This window comes from Scylla paramamosain, chromosome 19 (assembly GCF_035594125.1).
Source record: "Scylla paramamosain isolate STU-SP2022 chromosome 19, ASM3559412v1, whole genome shotgun sequence".
NCBI classification, from domain to species: domain Eukaryota; kingdom Metazoa; phylum Arthropoda; class Malacostraca; order Decapoda; family Portunidae; genus Scylla; species Scylla paramamosain.
In genome coordinates, this window is record NC_087169.1 from 19,761,142 (window position 1) to 19,776,141 (window position 15,000).

The window sequence follows — 15,000 nt, forward strand, 5'->3', positions numbered from 1 at the left end:
GAGAGAGAGAGAGAGAGAGAGAGAGAGAGAGAGAGAGAGAGAGAAACGAATTTTTATCCTCTTTCCACCCATTTCTCTAATTAACTTTCAATATCTTAATGAACATCACTGACTTCCCGTTTTCTATGAACCTACTAAAGATGAGAAACACTTTCATTAAGGGAAACTGCTGTATTTTGTAGCCGTTACTTAATTCACCTCTCTCTCTCTCTCTCTCTCTCTCTCTCTCTCTCTCTCTCTCTCTCTCTCTCTCTCTCTCTCTCTCTCTCTCTCTCTCTCTCTCTCTCTCTCTCATATCTTCATGGCATTCAGTAAGATATACTTTGGTTCCCCCTCGTCATTTTGGAAGCTGAAGTGCATCTCGTTTTCTACAGTGCCCGAGGCGTCTCTGTGAGTACCCATTAATGTAGTAACCGGAAGGGACCAATGGAACCGGTTTCGTGTGAAATGCCACTGAATTAAAACATTTCGCCACTTTTTGCCACAATGAATTCAGAAGGGAAATTAGGTTCGCTTACTTTCCTCTCCTTGTGTCCTTGTCAACTGTTACGCATGATTTTTTTCTTCTGTTTTCGCGCCATTTTTCTTTTTTTTCTCTCTCTCTCTTTTTTACCTTCTATTTCTATTATGCTTCGTTTTTTCTTTTTTTTTTGCGTTTCTTCCTTTTTTTATTTCTACTTTGTTTTTTTTTTCTTTTCTATTACACTTTCATTTTTTTACGATTTTCCCTCTTTTTACTTCTTTCGATTTCTACAACGCTGTTTTTTTTCTTTTCATACGTTTTCTTCTCTTGCGTTCGTTCTATTTCTATTATATTTTTCTTTTTTTTTAACGTTTACTTCTCTTTTTCCATCTTCCTATTTCTATTACGGCTCTTTTTTTCTCTTTAACGTTTATTCTTTCATCTTTTTTTTTCCATTTCTATTTCTCTATTTCCTACCGCACGACGAACAAGCCATCAGAAAAAAAAGTACTAATTATCATATTTCCCATTCTTCCTTACTTTTATCACTTTATTTTACTTTATCCTTATTTTCCACACCAATTAGACTAAAAAACAAAACGAACACAAACGAAGAAAAAAACAAGAATCTACCTCTATGATACCTAAAATTATTTCCTTACTTTCCATCCTTTATTTTTTTCCCCCTCTTCTAAATTCCTCCATTCTTCACACTTTAATAAACAAGAAAGAAGAGTAAAGTAACAGCAGCCACTCCATTTCTCCCTCCTTTAAGTCTTTCGTTTTTAATTTTTTTTCTATCTCCCCAATCCTTCTGTTTCCAAGCGTGAAGAAAGCCCAATAAAAGACATAATCTAACCACCAGCCACCCCTCGGACGCTCCCTATCTAAGCATCAACATCTAGTACAGTGCGCCCTTTTCTTTCCTTTTGATGTTCAAGGAGTAAATTTAAGTGGTGTTTTTATAGCCCAAAGATCAGAGAGAGAGAGAGAGAGAGAGAGAGAGAGAGAGAGAGAGAGAGAGAGAGAGAGAGAGAGAGAGAGAGATTACTAATACCACACGTGATAATATCTTTCCTTTCACTTTTTTAGCATAATTTAATTTGCATTCTACTCTCCCTTATATCGCTCGAACACACACATACACACACACACACACGCATACACACACACATTTACATAGCTACATATATAAATTACATTAGATCGACACAGTTCACTCGTCTCTGAATCTGGAAGGCAAAAAGTCAAGGCAACGAAGACACACAGCGGAGTAGATAAGAGAGAGAGACTGGCGAACTGAGGCATCGGAAAAAATAAGAGAAGATTCAGACAGACAGATAATTTTCCCGGCGTGACAATACATATATTCAATAGATAATGCAGAGAGAAAGAGAGAGAGAGAGAGAGAGAGAGAGAGAGAGAGAGAGAGAGAGAGAGAGAGAGAGAGAGAGAGAGAGAGAGAGAGAGAGAGAGAGAGAGAGAGAGAGAGAGAGAGTCAGTCAGTCAAGTCAGTCAGTCAGGTGATAAGAACTGAATAATTTCCTGCGAAAAATATTTTGACGGATGGATTACATGAACAGAGAAATAAAAATAAAGAAAGGAAAGAGTAAGAAAAGTCATCATAAACAGCGGAAATGAAAATATAAAGAGTAAATGGCCGCCAAAGAAAGGTCAAAATAGCACCAACAACAACACAGACGCGAGGAAAGAAACAGAACAACTTCAAGTGTGGGACAACAGGAAGGGAAACCCACAAAAAGGCGAAAAAAACGGGTCACAGTATTTTGTAAGGAAAACAAGGCGAAAACGCGGACCAGAGAGAGAGAGAGAGAGAGAGAGAGAGAGAGAGAGAGAGAGAGAGAGAGAGAGAGAGAGAGAGAGAGATTGTGGACGAGGACTGAAATAGACAGATACTGAGAATGGAAGCGAAAAGGGATAAAATACACTGGCAATAGAGACATGAATACACAGTGATTCGAAACACAAGAACAAGGCAGCGAGACGAGTGGGGAAAAGAACGGACAGGCTAAGTATGGTGGAGAGGAGACAGACAAACGACCAATGAAAGGAGACGGAAATAGGCAGCGGAAACTTGTAAGGGAAAAGTGTGTTATTAGATGCGTTTACAGAATCACGTTCCCTCACTCTGGATAATTCACTTTTATCTTTTCTTGTAAGTAATATCGTGAGGTTGATTTATATGTATTGTTTCTGTAGCGTTATATTTTTATCTTATTTAGCTAAACTTAAGTGTAATGTATCGTTTTCTTATCCACTGTGGAAGGAAATAATCAGAGTTGTGTTAAGTTATGTAAGAGTAAAGTGTCAAGAGTCGTCTGGCTTGTTGCAATCATCTTATGTTCTTAGGATGTTTCAAGACAGTTCACTTAATAAAAAGAAAATAAAAAGAAAATAAAAAGAAAATAACAGCTTACGTCATGCAAAATATAACGAGAAAAAGCTTGATATATCTGTTAAGGTATGTGGAGAAAATTAATAAGACAGGATAGATAAGTAGGTAAATACACAGAAAATGCTTGGTTCCAGAAACAGGTGCTGCAAAGGATGATATAAAGAATACTTCACTACCAGAGACAGGAGCTGAACACGACAATATAGACTTAACATTACACTTCCAGAGACAAATGCTAAACAGAATAACATATCGACAGAATATTTTAATCCAGATACACTAAAACAAAACATAGAATCTTTTAGTGTCAGATGGAAAAGGGAAAAATATAGACATTATTTTGGTTCCAGATTCAAATGCTAAACAGAAAAATATATCGGCAGAATATTTTAGTTTCAGAGACATATGCTAAAACAAAACGACATAGAATATTTCAGTGCCAGAGAGAAATGTGAAACGGAACAATATGGACAGAACACCTTAGTTATAGATAGAGACAGACACAAACAGAATACTTTAATCTAGAAACAAATACTAAACAAAAAAAATACATATAGACGGAACATTTTACTTCCAAAGACAGACACTAGAACACAACATACAAGGAATATCTTAGAGCCAGAGAGACAGAGGCTAAACGTGACTATATAGAAAGAATACCTTAGCTGGAAACGCAACGATGGACGAACTGGAGGTGCATAAAAAACGAGCCAGAAATATGATGCAGGGAGGCAAGAGACGGACAGGGAAACAGGACACATGAAATATAAAAAAAAATAAAGAAAACGAGAAAAGACAGCTTAGCACAGGACACACAGGCACAGACGGACGAGCGGACAGACGGACGGACGCTCAAACAGACAGGCAAACAGACAGACACAAGCCTGGACGAACTGGAAATGATACTAGAAAGCTGCACCAGGCGATATCCAGCAACGAGAGCGCGAAAAGAGAAATGGAACGCGGAGAGAAAAATGCCGCGACGGATAAAAAAAAAAAAAGGTGAGCGAAGTGTAAAAGAAGAGACATGATAAAAGATGAGAATAAAGTGTGAAAAAAAGGAAAGAGAGAGAGGCGAAGCGTGGCAAGTGGCCATGAGAGAGAGAGAGAGAGAGAGAGAGAGAGAGAGAGAGAGAGAGAGAGAGAGAGAGAGAGAGAGAGAGAGAGCAGATATATAATTAAAAATATAAAATCTAGCACAGTCTCACAGCACGACACAAAACAGGAAAACGAAAATTATATATAATATATAAAAAAAAACGAGTAAACAAGTTTGACAAAATTAAATGAGACGGAGAGAGAGAGAGAGAGAGAGAGAGAGAGAGAGAGAGAGAGAGAGAGAGAGAGAGAGAGAGAGAGAGAGAGAGAGAGAGAGAGAGAGAGAGAGAGCAAAACACAATAAAAAAAAATAATAATATTAAAGCAGAACTGATTGAACACGGAAGCAAAATAACGAAAACAAATCAAAACAAACAAAAAATTAAGAACAAACACGCTAATGCAGTGGCGAAGCTTGAGGAGGAAAAAAATAAAGAGAAGAGAGAAAAAAAAAAGACGAAATATACCCACGTAATTCATTATGCAAATTAGCGCTAAGTATGAATGCGCAAACTTTTACTGTATTTATTTGTTCCGCTGCGAAATTGCTAGTTAATTTTCGTCACTTATTCCACGCACCTCCAAATGTGTCATGCCGAATCACGTAAACCATGATATATACCTACACACACACACACACACACACACACATAAATATATTCGTACATATATATTTTTTTTTCACCCGATCAGTTTCAAGAGAGAAAGACAAACACGCAGAGTTAAATAAGTTTTGCAGGAGAGAGAGAGAGAGAGAGAGAGAGAGAGAGAGAGAGAGAGAGAGAGAGAGACGAGGGGGGAGAAAAATCGGGTTTAAATCCTTCCCCCTTTTTTTTTCATCCTACACGACATGACTCTTTTCAGATCAAATTAATCCTTTAAGAGCAATGACAGGTATACATGGAGGGAGCACACACACGCACACACACACGCACACACACACACACACGCCCAAGAGGTATGAAAGCATGTTAAAAGGTCATTAATTAAGGTACATTTCCACGTCACTCACCTGCCCTCGCCGACCCTGCTCCCGGCGATCTTAATTAAGCACAGGTGTGGCGGCCTTAGCGGGAGAGTCTTTAAGGTAAACAATGTGGGGGAAAAACATTAAAATATCCGAGAGGCGAACGCGTAGAAAAGGCCGCAACAAAAACAAGAACTTTTCACTTCTTTCTTCAAACTGTTGGGAATCTTCCGTGGCGTGAGACGGAAAACATTGAAACCCTAAAAGAAAGCGAAATAGAAAGGAAAATACGCTATACTGATTAAATTTCTCCTCTGTCTCGTATTGTTCTACCCTGAATACTTCGCGTCTGTCTGTCTATGGGTGTGTGTGTATTCCTGCATTGCAAATAAACCCCTAACAAATCTCACAAGTTAATCGGGAAGAGAAACACGAATTACTTCAACTAGATCGTAAAAGGGAGCCAGTGGATCTGTACAAGCAACAAAGAGGGAGAGGCACAAAGAATAAAAGGCTGTAGCAGGGAAGAGTCCGAACCGAAGAGGGCGTGACAGTGCTAGAGAGTGTGTGCGTGTGTGCGCGAGGAGGAGCGAGGCAGAGCTGCGTCCTCCCGCCTTCACAGTCTGAGAACAACTGACTCTAGTGGTGAGCTCACGGCCTCCAACAGCTGAGGGTGTGGCGATGGAGGTGAAGGGGGAAACTTGGGGTACGGGGGGAGGGAAAAGAGGGGATGATGAGGGTGGAGTGAGAGGACAGAGGGGGAGGGAGGGAAGATAAGTGGAGGAATGAGGAAGAGTGGAAATGGAGAGAGGGAAGGGTGAGGGGATGTGGACGAGGGGAGGGAAGAAGGTAGGATGAGAGGAAACTTGAGAGAGGATGAGGGGGAGAGGGGAGGGAAGACAAGTAGTGGGAAGAGGAGTAGTTGGGAGAAAGAGGGAGGAAGAGAGGGGAGAATAAGATTAGAGAGAAGGGAGGGGAAATATGCGGAAATGAAGGGAATGTGGATAATAACAGGACATGATGAAAAATGAGTGATAAGAAGAAATATGCGATAATAAGTTGGAAGGAACGGGAATCAGAGAGAAAATGAGACAAAAGCGAGGAGGAAGAAAACACGGGAAAAAAGAAAATTAATTAAACGCAAAAATTCAAAACTTCAAAGCTATAAAAAATAAATAAATAAAAATAAGGTCATGAAACTTAAAGGTGGCCGTGGAAAAAGAGGAAAAAGGGAGAAGGGAAAGAAAGAAGAAGAGGTCAAAGGTCAGAAAAATTATAGTTCATAAAAAAATAATATCAAACTAATGAAAATAATAAAAGATCAAAGATATAAAAGTAAAATAAATCAAGAAAAAATAATCGTGACTCTAGAAAAGAAATAGCATATATACGTACGTGTGTGTGTGTGTGTGTGTGTGTGTGTGTGTGTGTGTGTGTGTGTGTGTGTGTGTGTGTAAGCACGGGCGCGCAGCTGTTACTTCCACGTAGGAGTAAATTACATGATTTTTCTCAAAGGACCAAAAGCGAAGACTCCCGTGTACTGAGAGAGAGAGAGAGAGAGAGAGAGAGAGAGAGAGAGAGAGAGAGAGAGAGAGAGAGAGAGAGAGAGAGAGAGAGAGAGAGAGAGAGAGAGAGAGAGAGAGAGAGAGAGAGAGAGAGAGAGAGAGAGAGAAACTGCACACACACACACACACACACACACACACACACACACGATCCAAGGGAAAAAAAAAGTAAATTTATAGAAAAAATTAATAATCTTCCTTTTCAAGCCAGAACGAAAAATTCCGTCGCGTTGCCACCCACCATCACCACCACCACCACCACCACCACCACCTCCTCCTCCTCGTCTTAATATTACAAACCTTCCTCTTCCAATAACATTCTGAGACTACAAAAATATACATAAATTCAAACACACGTACATAAAAAAATACATAATAAAGCAGAGTTTCGGAAAGGAGAAAGTTGAGGCCACAAATTCAACGGCGTGTCACGAAGAAAGCGAAGGAAAAAAGAAATAAAATAACAGCAAGAAAAAAAAGAAAAAAGAAAGGAAAACCGGGCCTGTAGCTTAGAGTCACCTGGGCAGAGTTACAGCGGGACCTAAATTAAACTACAAAATGAGCGATGCTGTTCTAAACTCCTTGCAATTAAGCCGAAAAAAAAGAAAACGGGAGTCAAATTGCTCCTAACTTTAAACATCAATATGAAGTTTGATATAATTGAGCATCGATGTTAGAACTTAGCCAGAATTGTAAGAAAATATCAACTTAACTAATATTGTAGCTTTAAAATTGTGACGTATATCATGTAAGAGAAAAATAGTAGCACTAGGATAAAATTCAATAAAATGAAATTTTAAAAAAACATATATATAGAAAAAAATAGTAGTTTTAGGATGAATTATGGAAAGAAAGAATATTAAATAAAGAAGTAATTATGGTAATATTAGGAAAACGTTGAACTGAAAGTAGAAATTAACTAGACAAAATATATTCATAACATTATTAGAGTAGCACTGAATAGAAAGAAAAATATAAACTTGACATATTGTTACTTTAAAAGAAATATGAGTTGTATAATAAATAGAAAAAAAAAACAGCATTAGGATAGAATGTAAAAAAACTAATGAAAAAATAAAGTTCTGGTAATATAAAGTTACTGAAAATAAGAATTAACTAAAAATAGTAATATAAGAACAACGCTGAATTACTAAAGAAGATATTAACTGGATGAAAATCCTCATAGTTATATTAGAATTGCACCGAATTAATAAAGTCAGAATAAGAGTCGATTACATAAAACATAATCTTAGGAAAATTAAAATAAAACTAAAATAATATAATATAAATGAGTTGAGAATAAATAGCAATAAAACAAAAACTGATTAGATAAAAATTGCAAAACTAATATCAGGATGAGACATTAACAATTGTATGTTAAATATTATATAACTTTCATAATAAATACAATAAAAAAAAACATTAAGTAATAAAACAAATTAGTTATCGCGTGTCATCAAAACCCAATAAAAATACCTCTATGAATATAAGAAAATAAGAGAAAAGTGTAACGTTCTGACAGGAAATTTATGATACCCGCTGTCAGATGCAAATAAAGAAGTAATATATATGTAGAAAAATAAAAAAAAGTTTCCAAACTAAAAGTAAGAAAAAATATTATATGAAAAATAGGTGTGTATAGATTTGCAAAGTTTGATTGAAAGAAAATATTTAACACTTTTCATGACACGATAGAAAAAAAATGCTGGTATGTACAAATCATGACATACAAATAAAAATATCTACAAATTAAAAAAAAAAAAAAGGAAAAAGGAAAAGGTATAGATTTGAAACGTACAGATGGGTTGAGAAAATATGAAGCTGCTTCCTTGTGACATTAAATCAAATTAAAAGGGATAAAAGTAAGAAGAGAAAACATAATAACTATTAATGAAATAAAAAAAATACATAGAAAAGAAAACAAAAAAAAATACGAGTGAAAAAGAAATTAATGTCTAATTAAGAAGAGAAATTAAATAATTTTTAAATCAAATAAAAAAAAGTTAAGCTTGAAAAAATGACAATGTATTTATAGAATTTACCATAGTTAATTAAAGTCAGATAAGACAAAATAAAAGTAACTTTTCACAGAGAAGATAAAAATGAAAAATAGAAATATAGTTAGAAAACGGGAAAAGGGAGGTTTAAAATTACAAAGATTAATTAAGAACTAAATGAATAAAATCATAATATATGATGAAGAAGAGAAAAGATAAAAAAAGTTTTCAGTCACGCACATATACAAAAAAATAGTATCTGGAATTGGAAAACACACAAAACTATGTCAATATCACACACAATAAAAAAAAATAATAATGTGTTTATAAAACTAAAATAATATTGAGAGAAAATGTGAAAAATATTGAAAAAAAATAAGAATAGCAACTTTTAACTCAAAAATAAACATTTACACACACACACACACACACATATATATATATATATATATATATATATATATATATATATATATATATATATATATATATATATATATATATATATATATATATATATATATATATATATATAGCTGTAAAGGATGGTGAAAAAACATGGATAACGAAAAAAAAAGTAGAAGATACGGAAAGAAAATGTACATTTTCAATAAAAAAAAAATCACGTTATATACAAATAAATAAAAAAAAGTATGAATAAAAGTGCACAGACTGACTGCTAAAAGTAAAACATGAAAAAAATAAATAAATAAAATAAATAGAATAGTAAAAAAAAATCAAGGAAATTGCAACTTTGAGAAAAGAAAAAAATTCCGTCACATTCTAATTAGAGATGATGATTTACGAAAAGAAAATATGAAAAAAAAAAAACGAAAAAAAAGCAAAAAATATATCTTCTGACTGAGAAAAAAAAATAAATAAAAACAATTTCTACGTCACATACAAATACAAGTTTCGGGGTTCGGGAAGCAGATTACGCCCTGAACCACTGGGACTAATAGTGAACCTTTTAACATTTCGGAAAAAAAAAGAAAAGGTGAAAAAAAAAATTGTTGGATTCGTTAAAATAAATCCAGAGAGCGTGAAGTACTTACGCTAGTTTTGTTCGTTTGTATGTGTGTTTGTTTACTTTTTGCTTTTGTTTATTTATTTGTTTGTTTGCTTGGCTTGCTTGCTTACCTTCCCGCCGCAAAGTACATACACAGGTGCTCTCTCTCTCTCTCTCTCTCTCTCTCTCTCTCTCTCTCTCTCTCTCTCTCTCTCTCTCTCTCTCTCTCTCTCTCTCACTGAAAAGGCAGACAGATAGACAGACAGACAGGTAGAAACCAAGGCTGACACACGGAAGGAAAGACCAACAGACATACAAACAGAAAGACACACACACACACACACACACACACACACACACACACACACACACACACACAGCAACGCCAATACACATCACAACCCCCCAAACCCCCAACTATTACAGACAAAAGCGCTTATGTCCACGCTTTTGTAATGCACCCGACGCCGCGGGGACTTTTAAATAAGATTATGGCTCCGTTTTAATATACCCGGAGGCGAAGGTTGGAGAGGGAGGAACTAGAAAGGGAGGACGAAAACGGGAAGACAAAAGAACTGCAGCAGGAGGAGGTGAGGGTAAGAGAATAAGTTTTAAATGTACGTTAGGGAGAATTTTGGAAGGTTTTTTCGGAAGGTTCGAGAAGGTGGAATGACATTTTGGCAAGGAAGCAGGGGTGTTAGGTGGCAAGGGGCGTGCTACGTAAATCTGGGCGGGGTGTGGGCGGGGTATTTAGCAGTGGTGGGCGTGGTGAGGCGGTGCTGGGCGTGGCGGGATGGCTGGGAGGGACAAAATATTCACACTAACCTCTCTCTCTCTCTCTCTCTCTCTCTCTCTCTCTCTCTCTCTCTCTCTCTCTCTCTCTCTCTCTCTCTCTCTCTCTCTCTCTCTCTCTCTCTCTCTCTCTCTCTCTCTCTCTCTCTCTACACACACACACACACACACAAAAGCTGACAGAGAGAGAGAGAGAGAAAGAGAGAGAGAGAGAAGAGAGAGAGAGAGAGAGAGAGAGAGAGAGAGAGAGAGAGATAATAAATGATTAAAACTGAATGGCGATGGCAGAGATAATGGCAATGATAATTATGATGATAGCAATGGAGTGACATAAAGGATATAAAAAAAGGACATTTATTGGAAACATTAAAACGACCCCTAATAAAAAAAAAAAAAGGAAAAACAAATTCCAGAAAGACAGATAGATACATAGACAGAAGACATTAAAAAAAGGAGAAAAAAAGTAAAAGAAAAAGAGATAAAATGAAAGAGAAAAGCCTAGAAAGAAAGACAAAACACACACACACACACACACACACACACAGAGCCAGATACACAAACAACATAAACCAATCTACGTAGAAACATCAAAATTCAATATATTACACAAAAAAAAAAAAAAAAACAGGAGAATAAACAAATCTACATGGAAATCCACCATATCAAACACACAAACAGACAAACACACGCACACCTATACAATAAAAGCACACAATTAAGACACACACACACACACACACACACACACACACACACACACACACACACACACACAATCTATACAATAAAAAAGAATAAAAAAAACAATAAAAAATGGATTACACACACACACACCCACCCCGAGCCGTCATATAAAAACGAATTAATTTTTATATGCAAATCAAGGAGGGTATGACGAGCCGGTCACACGTAAAACAGCTTTAGGAAATTTTCACACAAGACTTAAGATTCCATTTAACGGCCATCCTTTGTGGGGGGGGAATTTCTCGAGGTCTTGGAGGTGACTTCTGATAATTTCTGAAGGGGAGAAAGAAGAAGGAGAAGAAAGGAGGGGTGGTGGTGGTGGTGGTGGTTGAGGAAGGAAGTAAGAGGGAGGGGGTAAGATGTGGAAATAAATGGTACAAGACGAAAAGAAAGATGAAGAAAAAGATGGATGAATAAGAGGAAGAGGAAGAACAGGACCTGGAGTAATGGAGCAAGAAAGGGCAGATAGAGGAAATTAAGAATAAAAGGAAAGGAGTTATGGAAGGAAAGAAAAATTTGATAAGAGAAAGGAGAAAGGAGGAAGATTTGTTGATGAAGAGAAAGACAGAGAAAGGAAGCATATGGAAAGGAGAAAAGATACAAAAAACGGGAATGACGCGAGGAAACGAGAAAAGGAATGATGATAAAGGAAGAGAGAGAGAGAGAGAGAGAGAGAGAGAGAGAGAGATGAGAGGAGAGAGAGAGAGAGAGAGAGAGAGAGAGAGAGAGAGATCCATAAAAGTAATTCATGAGATAATAAACCAAAGGAACGTGAAAAGAGGAAAAGAAAAACTGATAAGACAAATAAAAGAAAAGAAACAAAACAAGAATAAAAAATTAAAAAGAGAAAACTAATGAGAAAACAAGAGATAAAGAGAAAAAAAAAACACAAACGAAAGCACAAATACTGATAAAAATAACAAGAAATAAAGAGAAAGAGCATATGAACAGATAATGAGAAACGAACAAAAGAATAAGAAGAAAATAACGTGAGAAAAGAATACGGAAAAAAAAGAAGCGAGGAAAGAGAATCAAAGAGGAAAGAGAGAGCGAGGGATGGAAGGAAAGAAGGAGATGAAGGGAGGGATGAGATGGAGGGAAGGAGAGAGCCAGGAATGGATGGGAGGCGAGGGGAGAGAGGGAGAGGGGTTAGAGAAGAAGGGAGAGGAGGGAAGAAATATAAATCGACTGACGTTCACTCTCTGTACCGCTAAAAGGCAATCAAACCTATCAGACAAGCTCTCTCCTCTCTCTCTCCCTCTCTCTCTCTCTCTCTCTCTCTCTAGGATGCAGCCGAAGTCATAAAAATACAGATAAAGCAACACAAAGGGAAATGAAGAGACGAAGGCGGGATGAAGCAGCGAGGCACACACAAACACCACTTCGAAGCAGCGAAACAAACACCCAAACGAGCCAACAAAACGAAGCCAGAGGAATGGAGAGAGAGAGAGAGGAGAGAGAGAGGAGGAGAGAGGAGAGAGAGAGAGGGAGAGAGCGAGAGAAGGAGAGAGAGAGAGAGAGAGAGAATAAGGATAAAGTGAAACAATTGAAACGACGGTCGAACCAGTGCCGGACTGCAATTCGAAGCATCGTGAAGCTTGAAGCAAACTGGTAGAGGAAGAGGAGGAGGAGGCAGATGCACATGGTGGCTTCTCTCCTCTCCCCCTCCCGCTCCTCCTCCTCCTCCCCGTACAATAACAGGAAGGACGACGAGGCTTCAAAAGGATCATCAGCTCGAAATTATCGGTTCGGATCACTATAACTGAAGCTTCGAGGCACATCTTGAACCCTGACTTGCTGAAACGGAGCTATTTTTCCTCTCTCTCTCTCTCTCTCTCTCTCTCTCTCTCTCTTTGTATTAAATTCCTTTTTTCTCTCATCCACTCGCTCTCTCCAATTCAGTCTCACTCTTTCCTCACCTCTTCTCACTCAACCTCTCCCACTCGTGCCAATCCTGCCAATCCGTAACCCAATTCACCGCCACTCTCTCATCACTGATTCACAATACTCCCTCGGCCTGATTCGTCAATCCACTCTCACTCTCTCTCTCTCTCTCTCTCTCTTCTCTCTCTCTCTCTCTCGCTCTCCTCTCTCTCTCTCTTCTTACTTTTCCTTTTCTTGCCTTATTTCATTACTTTCTTTTTTTTCCTTTTGCTTCTATTTTCCTTTACTCTCTTCATATGTGTTTTCCATCAATCTATCTTTCCTTCTTTCCTTTCCCACTCTACTTTCTTTCCCTTTCTTCCCTTTTTCTTCATTTCCTCCCTTCTTTCTTCCTACTCCCTTGCTTCCCTTACACCCTCTTCTCTCTCTCTCTCTCTCTCTCTCCTTTCTCTTCCCTCCTTCCACCCTTATCAGACTTTCCCTCGCGCTCTCCCTCTTTCACACACAGGCGCCCTAGTTATCCCGTCTCTCTCCTTCCACCACCTCCACCACCACCACCACCACCTCTTCCCATTCCGCCTTCCATCCGCCGCCCGATCCCCGCCCGTCATCCACTCATCCATCAGGGGGCCGGGACAAGGAGCGCCATTTGTTGTCTATAGATCAGCCGCGTCGTCGCCTGCGAAGAGAGCGAAGGAAAAGTCCAATATGGTTTTCCTTGTTTTGACATTCCTGACGAAAGGATTCTTGCTGGGCGACAGTGAGAAAGGAGGAGGAGGAGGAGGAGGAGGAGGAGGAGGAGGAGGAGGAGGAGGGTGTATTGCCAATGCTAGCAATACAAGACCAGTTTAGACAGACGTAGCGGAGGCATAAGAGGAGGAGGAGGAGGAGGAGGAGGAGAAGGAGGGAGGAGGTGGAGGAGGAGGAGGAGGAGAGGAGCAACTTGGTTTTGGCTGAAATGGAGAAGGTAATGGGTTAATGGTCAAATTGCCATGGATAGGAGGAAGAGGAGTGGTAAGAGAAGGGAGAAGGAAGAGGAAGAAGATGAGGAAAGAGAAAGAGAAGGAAAACGAGAAGGAGGAAAAGTGGGTCAGGAAAGTCATATTGGTTTCTTTTGTTTATTCATGCACTTCTCCATCTGTATATTTACCATTATTCTCTCTCTCTCTCTCTCTCTCTCTCTCTCTCTCTCTCTCTCTCTCTCTCTCTCTCTCTCTCGTCTCTCTCTCTCTGCTGTTACACTTTCTTTCATTTATCCTCCTTTACAATGCATTATTACTTTTCCCATTGTTTTATCTTGTCATGTGAAGTTCCCACGTGTGTGTGTGTGGTGTGTGTGTGTGTGTGTGTGTGTGTGTGTGTGTGTGTGTGTGTGTGTGTGTGGTGTGTGTGTGTGTGTGTATGTGTGAGGGGTAATCGATGTAAGTATTCTATAACCAGACAAAAAACACACTAATATTTGATTTCTCTTAATAAAAATTTCAAAACATTCCCCCCCGAAAATACAGAAATAAAGGATGAATGCCCTATCAACTTTAAGACCTGAACAAAACTAACAGGATATAGATAGATACGCTTCATGCTAGGACTGCCACGTGTAGACCCTTACCGCTTCCTGCACCTTCCCTTATTTCCTTATTTGATTCCGTTTCATTGGTTCTAAAAAGTTATAACAATCACAAAATACGCAAATTCCACAACACTTCACAAAAAAAACAATCTTGTAACGACCAAAAGATTAAAGCTTGATCCTCCTTTCTGTGCAGGTCCTGGCCCCCACCACCACCACCACCACCACCACAACAGTCAACCCGAGCACAACACACAGCAAAGGCAAGGAAGGGAATTGCACGAGTAGGTATAGGTGGTGGTGCTTTTTAGGGGCAGTAAACCACACCGCGACCCACTACTCACTTCCCTGCGCCAACTCCTCTATAAATTGATGTATTCGGTCCCCCATCTGGCGAATGTAATGGCCAATGAAATCCCGTTATCATTAGGGAGCCCATGGTAGTTTTTTCTTTTATGTAGTATATTATGGAGGGTCTGAGTGCTTGCTGACTGG

The 15,000-nt window shown here is 38.3% G+C and overlaps 1 protein-coding gene across 9 annotated transcripts in view; it reads right to left on the reverse strand.

Moving 5' to 3' along the window:
- Nucleotides 1-15,000, reverse strand: part of LOC135109836 (serine/arginine repetitive matrix protein 2-like) — a 285,688-nt gene that overhangs the window by 126,952 nt on the left and 143,736 nt on the right. The window contains exons 1-2 of one of the 9 annotated variants that reach the window (XM_064021585.1): nucleotides 5,482-5,567; nucleotides 4,990-5,204 (exon numbers count right to left, since the gene is read on the reverse strand). The exons of 7 other annotated variants lie outside the window; for them this stretch is intronic. The gene's annotated coding sequence lies outside the window, so the exon portion shown is untranslated. Of the gene's footprint in view, nucleotides 1-4,989; nucleotides 5,574-15,000 lie in introns of those variants that run through there. One more of the 9 variants, XM_064021584.1, reaches the window with a different exon arrangement.